The following is an 11035-nucleotide window of genomic DNA, read 5'->3' as shown; positions in this document are numbered from 1 at the left end:
TTTGCTATTCCAGAGGTGATGTCCCGACCAGCCATGCAATGTTGCAAAGGTGTTTCAACCAAGACAACCATATGACATTCAGATACTTGAGGTACTCAGGGCAGACCTCACTCACCTCTGGTGCCTTGCCACCAAGGAGCTTTTTGACTGATTCTATGATTTCAGCTTGCATAATGCAGTGGCCCACTCCTGGGTACCCAGCTTCCACTTTCTCAGCAGAAGGCAAGTTGGCAGAATACAAAAGATCCTTAAAGTACTGCTTTCCCATCTTGGCAAGGTCCTCAGACTAGGTCAACAGCTCATTGCAGACAATTGGCAGTGAACTACTTTCCTCTCCCGGGGTGTCAAGTGGTTTGACAAGGATCATTTTATTTGCTTTTCTTTTTCACCTAGAACTGTAGACCTTAGGAAACAATGGACAGCTCAACCCCACCCCTCTCATGTGCCAAATATGAAGTACCTACATCAGATGCTTCAGTAAAAGCATATGGAGCCCACTGGCCCCACCTCGAACATTTGATTGACAGATTCTCCTGAGCCCCTTACAATGGAAGGGGTGTGGACATCTAACACGCTTACTCACGACTGGCGACAGTAGTTCCTCTAAAAACGTGACTCAAACCAACAAAGATCTTACGGGTACAAAATGGTGGGAGGCGCACAGGAAGACACAGTGATGGCCTCATTTTGCGAGGGCTGGAGGTAAGGTATTTTCTATGGGTGACGTCAACACCTTGATATGTCCAGTAAATACTACATATCAATGCCTAGAACCTGCCTGGCATGTGAAACTCTAGCAAGGACAACAGCCCCGGACCACATAGCCCCTACGATCCCTTAAGGTGTCAAACTCCCATACCGCAATAACTTGGTTGTTCAAACAAACCTGCAGCACATTCCAAAGCTCAGCTTTAACTCTGCAAGCTGTTTAATTTTGTCAGGGATAAAACAGTGTTCACTGATATAAGATTATGCAGACAGGGAAATGTTCTGAAGGCACATTCAGGGTAAAAAATGAGGAGAAAAATATTTTCAAATGCATTTTAACTGTAAAATAAACAAAAACATTCTCTGATTAACAGAATTTGGGTAAACCTTCCAAACATTCAAAAACAATAATTGGGTAAAAAACCCTGACTGGGTTAATTTGACCAAATTGTTAGAGCACTAAACTAAAAACAACTAGGTCCTGCTGTCATAATTATACTCAATCACAGAAAACAGTAAGACCTTCTTTTTTCAGCACAGAGACCCAGATTGATTTCACAAAAAGACTACTGGAAAGATGAATATTAGTATGAGAATATCTATATATCCTAAGATGAATTTTGAAGTCAAAATATTGGAACTCATACCAGCATCTGTGTCTTAGTGACAAGTTCAACCATGCTATTTCATGAGGTGTGAAAAGATGCATGTATTTTTATTTTTTATACAAAAATTCAAGTAAAGAACTAAACATCAAATATTACATGTATCTACCAGAAATAATGTAATAGTTATAAATGGTTTTATCATACCAATCGGGTAAAATGATCCATTTCCGTTTTTATGAAACCACAGCAACTCTGAGTGACACAGTGATGCTAATTTTTACCCTGGTTGCATTACAATAGCAAACAACGAAATATATAACTTAAGGTGTCATGTCTCATTGATGTGGCTTGTCCAAAACAAACAAATACAATGTAATCCTCATTAACTTCAATTAATGTTGGCAAATGTCTTTATTATGAGAATTTTTCTGACAAATTATTTTTTGTAACACAGTTTTTGTGTTTTGTTGTTGATTTTCTGCAGCGATAAATACATAACTTCTCATAAAAAATGTATTTTGCAAAGAAGACTAAACTGCAGGTCATTATGTATTGAAACAAAAGAGCAGCCATGCTTGACTTTCTTTAAATAATTTAATGTTTGCTGAGTTATGTGTTTAATATCACACTTTGTGTTGCATAGAAATAATTACCGCTTTAATGTATTTCAATGGGAGTCGTGTGGGTGAACTTGGAGTAAGTTTTACGATCCTTCTTCCAGGCTATCAGCTCCAGGTGGGCACCGCTCCCTAGTGTAGTGAAGCAGCAGCAGATGTGTGGTGCTTCTCTGTCGAACCTCATGTCTTATTCCACAATCTGCCTGATAGATGTGATTTATCAGGATGGAGGGAAAACACTTCTCCCCTATGACATTCACACCCAGCACACATGTGTAAAACACGCACAGCACCAAGGAGGCTTTCCGCCGTCTGTTCGCTATTCCCAGCTCTGACATTTCCCTTCCGCTGTTTTACATTTTCTCGACTTTGCTGAGAAAATTCTTGCCAACCATTCTTCCATCCTGCCTTCTTTCTGTCCCAGCAGGGGACACCACAAGGTGACAGCATCCATCAAGCATCGCATCTGCTTACAGCTGTCTAAGAACAAAAAATCTCACAGGAAGTCTCATCTATATTTTTTCACATTCTGTAAATCAGTTTATCATAAGTGTTCATACCTCTTTAATGCATGCAGTGCTACACACACACATAGACGTGCGTAATCACATTCCCTCATGTCCTTGTCACTCCTCTGTCAGTGGTGCCATTGCTTGACCTGCACGTCTGAATACTTACTTTGCTTTATTAGCATGATCAATACATCTAAGTAATGGCTTTTTGCATTGGATGACTCAAAATGTGTGATTGGAAAATGCACAGGCATGAGAAAAAACCCACACTTCCACTTTTGCACACACAATGCATGTAGTACAACAAATTAATATAGGCCCCATTATGTCATTCTGATGGAAATAGCTGGAAACATTCCCTCAAAGTGTGACAGACAGTTCTTTAGTGCTTCTTACAATATGGGAAGTAGATTGTCCAAGTGTCTCTGATGAAAGCTGCTTCCTCTGAGAGGATTGTTGTGTTTTGTCTGTTTTGGGCAGACAGCCCAGTTTCAACAACAACCCCCTGACAGGCAGAATGCAGTGGAAAACGACAAATGCCTACCTCCAGTCAAGGGCAAGATAAACAACTGGACGCTTTATTCAAAAAACCTCAGGCTGAGACGAGGAGAGAGGAGAACAATAACAACCAAATATAAACTCTTCGGTGAAGAAGCAAAAGATGGACAGCAGAGACACATGAAGGCATAATTGGCCCCTTCAGAGACCGAGGAACACACAATCAGCGAGTGTACAGGAGGCAGACTGACACAGCCAGAAAAGGCTTACAGCTCCTGAGCGAACTGCAAAGAAGGACATTTACAGGAAATATAAATTCGTCACACTGAGCTGTGATGTGCACGGAAAAATAATGAAAAAAGAAGCAGAGACTTTCAGTGTTATGTTAGAACTGTTTTTTTCCCCCACATATAAATTTGTTATTATTTAAACTTTCATTTCTTTGAGCAACAGGAAGATGGTTTCTGCAGAAAGTGCAACCGTTGATTTAAAAAACACAATTTCATTCTACTGACTCCGCAGTAGGGGACTGCAGAAATCAGATAAAAGCAAAATGACCTGGGAAGTCAACACTGCATCAGCAACATGTTTCTGATATCATTCAGGTAAATATGCATCCATTCTGTCGCGTATTTGTGAATCCGTGTTGGTGTTGATGGGAGGCATAATATTGCATGCATGAGGCATACAGGAGGGTATTTCTGATTTGCCTGTTTCTATGTCTGCTGTGCATGCAGTTTTTCTCAAATGTACATGTAAATTTATGGTAGTTGTGTGTGACTCACTCCTACAGAAAAAAAAGTGCCTGATTTCCAGGCACAATCTTTAAAAATGTTCATAAAGAGGAATGAAAAACACACCTTCTTAAGAACTTTAAAATTAAACGTGAAGTTTGTCGGTGAAAAAAAAAAAACTATGATTTTCTTTTTATTTACTGCTTTGTGTTTTTTCTTCTTCTTAGTTACTCCTGGATAAAAAGCAACAACATGTCACCTCTCTAAAACTTCTTTCTGTCAGTTTCTTCCTGACTGTAACCTCACAGTCCTCTACGGGTGAGAAACTAAGCTAGAAATGAGTAGCCTTCACCTCCTGTCCTATATTAAGGTTCTCATTAAATGCACTGGAGAATGAAAATCCATGAGAATATTCTCTGCCGGAGGCTAAGAATAAAAATGATTATTCCAATACGCAGTGAGAGCGGGAATGAGAGGAGTAAGTAGTGAATGAATTCTTGTGGAAATTAACGAGACCATCACATGAAGTTTTTATTGTGATTATTCCTGGGATTTTATGTAGATTTTTGCTCTTTAGGAATGGCTTCTAAATATTTTGCTCAGTCATTTTCTGTTGTGCTGTCTGAACGACCAAGTTTAGAAGGAATTAAATTTTTTTTTTACCATTGTTTACTTTAAAGGGACTTGTGGGAACGGTCGCTAGAATAAGCCTGAATGATCTCACTTTGTTTTTGCAAAAGAAATAAAAAAAATAGATTTTTGATTATGCTGTTGTGGCATGCCATTACTTCCTTTAAGCTGATTATTGGTTGTGTCATGGTAAGTGTAAGTGTAAATTTCTAAGGAGGGATGTCAGAAAGAAAACAGGCAGAAATTAAAGATTTTTTAAAAGCTACTGACACAAAGGACACACACCAAAGAGTTTTAACTCTAAACAAAAGACAACAAAACAGGAATGTCATCAAAACAGCAAAAAATATGATAATAACAAAAAAATAGATGGTGTCTTTGTATAGTTTTCCACTAAAAAACAGATTCCTTGTAGATCTACGGTAAGTTTCTTCTCCTTTTAGGGGTTTAATAGAACATTGTAGAGATGAAAGGCACTTCTATGCCTCTTCATTTTTTTTCTTTTTTTAAGATGGTGTGTTTGAAATTTTGAAAAATCTATATTCAACAAGCCCTATCTCCAACATGGGTTTTCCTGATCAAGTCAAGGCTGAAGTCCATCAAGCAACCTTCAAAACTCGCTGAATCCCTTTTGGGGTCATTGGGTTGCTGAAGTAAACCCAGATATGGTGTATAACCTGTAATTTAAAATTGTGTAAATTGCATTTTTTTTTTGCATTTAGTAATTGTTATACATATTAATACATAATTGCAAGTACACACAGTTATGAGCAAAATTTATTGAATGAGTTACAAATCTAGCATTACGCACACTCAAATCCAAAGTTACGCACACATCGAATGGGATTATATTCTCTCCATTCACACACACTCAGACAAACATTCACATTCACACCTAGGGGCAATTTAGAGACACCAATTAACCTATGAAGAATGTTTTTGGACGGTGGGAGGAAGCTGGAGTCCCCAGAGAAATCCCACACATGCACGGGGAGAACATGCAAAGGTCCCAATGGGATTTGAACCAGCGCCTTTGTACCACCGTACAGCCCCCCAATGAAAGACACAGGTGGAGAATCTAGAATAAATTAAACAGAGCAGAAATTGTGATTCATGACTGGTTGACTAAAATGGTTACTGGTTCTGTTTATTTATTTGATTTCAAAGCATTAGTCAGTTACAAAATAATGACCTGATGATTCAGAGTTAAAATCAGAAAAAATCTTATAAGATGAAGATGATCTGAGATTTTCAGGCAGTTCCTTGTTTTTGACACTCAATGAAGAGTCAGGTAATAACAAATGAAAACAAAAAAGAGGGCATAGAGTTTGTCATGACCATTCCTGACCACCCAAAGATACATTCCAATATTGAAAGAGAGCGACACGCTCGCTCTTACACCTGCAGCTAGTGTTGTCACCTGACATCATATGTGGGCATTTAATGAAACTTATAGAAGACCTGTACATCAAACAACCACCAGTGTGAATCCTGCCTATCCTGTGTCTGGGATAGGCTCCAGCAACCCTGTGACCCAGAAAGGGACTAAACGAGTTTAGAAAAAGGATGCATGGAAAAAAGTTAGCAAAAAAAGGCATTGAAAACCCATTGTTGTCTATCTCAACAAGACAATTCTGAATAAAACAAGCGGCACTTCAGACAGTTTTGGGCGGGTCTGTTGATTTAACTGGATGCTTGCAGGTTGTAACGGGTGTGAACTGCTTTTCATAGTAGTGTCAGTCACTGTCAGTGCACGCTAACGGCATCCATCTAGCTGCACGCCACCTGTCAATCAGAGTCTCAGAAAGCTGGAGAGCAGCAGTGGGTTGCCGAAGGTTTTGCAGAGGCGCACCTGTGAATTGCTGGCAGCATTTTACAATGCAGTCAAATGCTGACACCCAGCCAATAATCTACATATATTAATTTTCCCATTGCAGTTGTGCTGTGCTCCCCCCATCTCCATTGCTATAGAACACCTTTGATTAAATTACACATCCAGACATTTGATCTCTGTCATCCATCTTATTGAAACCCTGTCAGTGCAGAGTTAACTTAACAGAATCACATACTCTGGTTCCAGCTTAGTGGAATACTTTCAATCAAATCAGCTCTGATATCAATACCAACTGGCATTGATTAAAAACAACTTCACCTGGCAGCACCTCATGTCTTAAGCCTCCAAACATGACATATTCTCCTATTCAACAGTGGCTCCTCAGCAAACGAACAAACACAGTCGCTTTCTGCACACAAGAGTTAAACTGTGAAATAATTACCCAAGTCAATGGGTTCCACTATCTCTATGATTGGTTGAGTGCTCAGGCAAAAGCTATTAAGATTTTCTCTCAGCTTTTTTCTCTCTTTTTGGAAGGATTTCAATTTAAAGGTTTGCAAAAGAGTGGGCCTATCTTCAGCCGATAGACCACGGAAATCCCTTCTCAGGGGAGAACCTATTGTGGTGTCCTCATCAACTCTCCAATTAGAGCTTCCATTATCTTCTGTGATAAAGACGGGTACTACCACGAAAAACCACCATATCCCGCTCTCCTTAAATAACTCTTTGGCTCTTTTCACCCCATAATTTCATTAGTGGAAGATAGTCATTCATCCATTAGAATGGTAATTTTCATAAATGATGTCTGATCTCTTTAAATATTGAATAAGTTGTTGAGGGTGATATTCTTGGATCCCCTGCTCTGATTTAAGAATGTGTTTTAAATATAGTATAACATTTAAATGCCACTGACTAAATAAAATAAAAAATAAAAAAACAAATAATTCAATTCCAGGGAAAAAAATAATAGAGATATACATTTACATAGCTAACTATTTAAAGGGAAACATAATATTTTGTTTATTCATAAATGTTTGATAGCCTCTATTTGACTTACATTTTTGACGATGGATTAGACAAAGATAGCAGCTATAATTAAATAATTCCCCTACGACCCTGAAAGAAAACCTGCTTAAAATCTGTTTCTAATTGAGAAAGATGATTGCAAACTAAACTGTATAAAACAATATTATGAACCTACTATAATTGATATAGTAAATAAAATTTTTATTGATAAAAGTTTGATCATCTTGAAATATCACATGGCAGTCTTTTCTCCTGCATTTTGCAGTTTGTGACAAGATAAACCAATTTGTGAGACTGGGATAAATAATCAGTTAGTTCACAATGAGTGTTATCACATATAATGATGTCACGCTTCATGTCAAATTCAATATTATTTAATATTTGTGGGCACAGAAGATCCAGGCAGTTTGCATGGGCCACTGCTTTTTCACAGTGTGTCGAATTCCCTGCTCGCTGCTTGCCTGAACTTGATGCTGCGGCTGGATGTGGGAGGAGCTACAAGACAATGTTTTTGAAATAATTGCTACATAGAGCAGCGTCTGTGGATTTCTCACTTAGAATGTATGGAAGACATGAATTACGTTGAGAGATCAGGTTTACTTTTTGAAGAGGTCTACAAAAACATAGGTTACATGTCTACATGTCTGCATTCATGAGATCATTCTGAGATTCTGGGGGCTTGTTCAATCTCACTCTGGGAGCTGTGTTTTCTATGACAGGTGCTTTTGTTGTGTTTCTGTGACTAAGTTTGAAGGCTCACTTCCTGTAGTAACCCAAAAGGGGAAAAATAAAAGCAAAAATAAAAACGGGAGCGTTTTTTTTAATTATTGTCTCGATGAAAATAAGAAAAATTTCACAAAGTTCAAGAGGCCCGAGTTGGCCGCCCCCACACACCACAGTGGCTCTCCGTCTGCCGGCATATCGAGCGAGCGATCTCCGCTGGCTGCAGCCAGAGAGCCACTGCGGGTCTGACTGAATGGGAATCTGTCCAGAGTGTATCCGGCCTTCGCCCAACATTAGCCAGGACAAGCTCTGGCAGTCCCGCGGTCCCAGTGGGTTAAAGTAGTAGATGGAAGTTCAGGACAAAAATTTGCCTCAATTCGCATCTGTGTCATTGACCTAATTTGGAACTGTCCGCCGAATCGCGTTTGGTGTGAATGAAGCATAAGATGTGGGGGTTGTTAGCAATGAAACATTTAATTTTCTATGCCTTTTACCTTCCTCAGGCCCCATTCTGGTTTTTATGCTTGACAACATGCGTTTGCATGTAAACTGCTGGAAAATCAGCCCAAATGTGATACTCTAGATGTTAAGCTAACAAAAATGATTATGTTAATTATTTAATTGAACCAACAGCTAAAAAAAAAATCAGACAGTAAAATGTCCTAAATGTTTGATTTTATCTACTGACTATTACACGTTCAGGTTCAGTTCAACATTCTGTCTGTCATTATGGAAGCAACCTAAACCCAAATCACAATGGAACAGAGAGGATCTGACTTCTAATCCTGCAAATGTATACAACCTTTGCCTCCAACTGGTATTGTCACCCAAAGGTGTTCATCGGCTCCTAAAAGAAAAGTTTCAAATCTTCACTGGAAGCTTCTTTGCTACACCCTTAACAGCACTCACAAGCAATGCAGAAAACAGAGTTTTGGTCTACATGCACTGATTTAGGCATGTGGCTACAATACAGGAAGCAACTTGTTATTGCTTTGATATGAGATACATGTCCATCTACATGCCCATAGTGTTCCTAAAGCCAAAACGACTTTTATTTATCTCACTGGGTCTTCTTGAGACTGCTTGGTTACTGTGTTCCATCTGAATCATAATGCAAAACAATAAAAAAATGTCCTCTCTTGACATATAAGACAAATGTTGACACAACTTCTGACTCTTCTGACCTATAATCTGTCAGAGCTCCCATTTGTCACCTCCATAACACAGTTGTGCTTTCTATTAACGTCTTCCCCATCAGTGTTCTCCACTTTGGCTAGTGATCCTAAAAGAGAGGGATATATTTTGTATGGAGCTGCAATTTGCGATAATGCGAAAAAACACATTTTCCAACTATTCTATTTCCCATGCTGTCAAACGGCATCATTGTAAAACACTGAAAATGGGAATCACAGTTCCTTCCTGCCCCAACACCTGCTGCTCCTCCATCTGCTGCAGCCAAACAGCTTTCACCCTCCTCATCTATATCTTCAACCATTTATTCTTCCACTCTTTCAAGACATTGTGGTGGGAAAAGGAGGTGCTGTGACAGTGTATTTTTTTTTAATAAAAAACTTTCAACTATGTAATAAAGTAATTTTTAAGTTTCTGCAACTCAGCAAAGTCGAATCAGAAATTAATTCCCTACCCCTACAAGTTTTTCCTACCCTACATTTAGCAGGGGTAGGAAGCAAGCAGAGAGATATGAAAAAAATAGTTGCATAAAATCTGATTTTAATATTTAAATTTGAATTAATAACTTAAAGAACTCAATACTTACATTTAAATGTAAATGTCTGTGCTTCAGAGCACACCCAAATGAAGACCTTTTGTTCAATTACTTAGCCCGTGCTTTTGGGTGGAGGAATGCATTATTTAACAACCAAACAAGAAAAAAAAATCAGAAAAAAAAAGAAAATGAAAAGTGTTTTTTTTTTGTTACATTCACAGAAAAAATCATAAATATATATATATATATCCATGATTTGATGTAGCAGGCGGTCAAAGGGTTAAAAAACAGCAATGATTATGCTCACAAGGTTAAGAAATAAAATAAACTAAACTGTTCTTTCCAAAATATATATATATAGCTCCAAACAGACTTAAAAGGCCCGGTCATGTTGCCTGGGGAAGTTGCACTGAATAGAAATGTTGTGATTGTTCTAAAAACCAATCAAGGCCAGGTCATTTGGATGTAGTTTTTGGTGTTTTTATAGAGCATATAGTGAAAATGGCTTGAAGTTACAACTCACAGAAGCATATCCACTCAAAGATGAATATATAGCCTGAGCTCAGCAGGCAAAATGAGAAACTTAGAGGTACTAAGTATGCTGCTAGTGGTTGTATGAAGCTGCAGTGGTTTGGTTATCGTCCATTAAGCCTGAAATTCAAGAATATAACCAAGCAAAGAGGGAAGAAAAAGCACCATCTCAGATTGTCAATTCACTCCTTGGGACTGGGTGGACATGTGTGGCTCATGTCATATGGAGATAAATCTTTTAAAATGGTCCCATTGTGAGGGACAGTTTGTTGGCATTGTCCAAAAGCAAGAGAGGTTTTACAGTTTACAATTGGATTAAGTTAGGAAGTATACATATAAATAAAAAAGCTTTTTCTTTTTCATTTTTAATGTAAAATATCAACACAGGGTTTGGAACAATTCCTTTCTTTTATTACAAAATGTACCCTTTTTTATTTCAATATTTTATGCTTTTAAGGATTGCAGGAGAAACACAATTATTACAAATAAAGGTAAGCTATATATATTTCTTTTTTCAAACAGGCAAATTTTTCTTGACAAGTCATATTTGTGGGACAACCTTAGATGCAAATACTTCGAAGACCCACTCAATAAAAACCATGTTTTGGGGTTTTTAGAATGTTCCTGTGGCATTTTTCTCCTGACAAAACAATGTGGAATTCCAAGCACATTACCTAAGAAACATGTAATCCAAACGCAAACTCTAAAATTCCCTCATCAAACCCAAACCCCAGAATAGAAGCAAACAAACGTGTTTTAATGACTTCTCTGGTGCTTCAGGGTCTCCATACATATCTGTTTCAGAACAGTTGGGCCAGTTCAGAGCTAACAAAAAGGCTAAAAATAAAACAGAAGAAAAAAATCACTTTATGTTTCCTGGTAAAAAAA

The 11035-nt window shown here is 38.1% G+C and overlaps 1 long non-coding RNA gene across 1 annotated transcript in view; it reads left to right on the top strand.

Annotated features, from left to right (window-relative positions):
- The first annotated feature begins 2979 nt into the window (after positions 1-2979).
- The window catches only part of LOC112161106, a 13717-nt gene continuing 5661 nt past the window's right edge, over positions 2980-11035 (top strand). The window contains exon 1 of the long non-coding RNA XR_002921785.2: positions 2980-3548. This is a non-coding gene — a long non-coding RNA (uncharacterized LOC112161106). The remainder of the gene's footprint in view (positions 3549-11035) is intronic.

Source organism: Oryzias melastigma, linkage group LG3 (genome assembly GCF_002922805.2).
Source record: "Oryzias melastigma strain HK-1 linkage group LG3, ASM292280v2, whole genome shotgun sequence".
NCBI lineage: Eukaryota > Metazoa > Chordata > Actinopteri > Beloniformes > Adrianichthyidae > Oryzias > Oryzias melastigma.
Note: the sequence above shows the minus strand (reverse complement) of the source record. Positions and strands in the feature narration are given on the sequence as shown.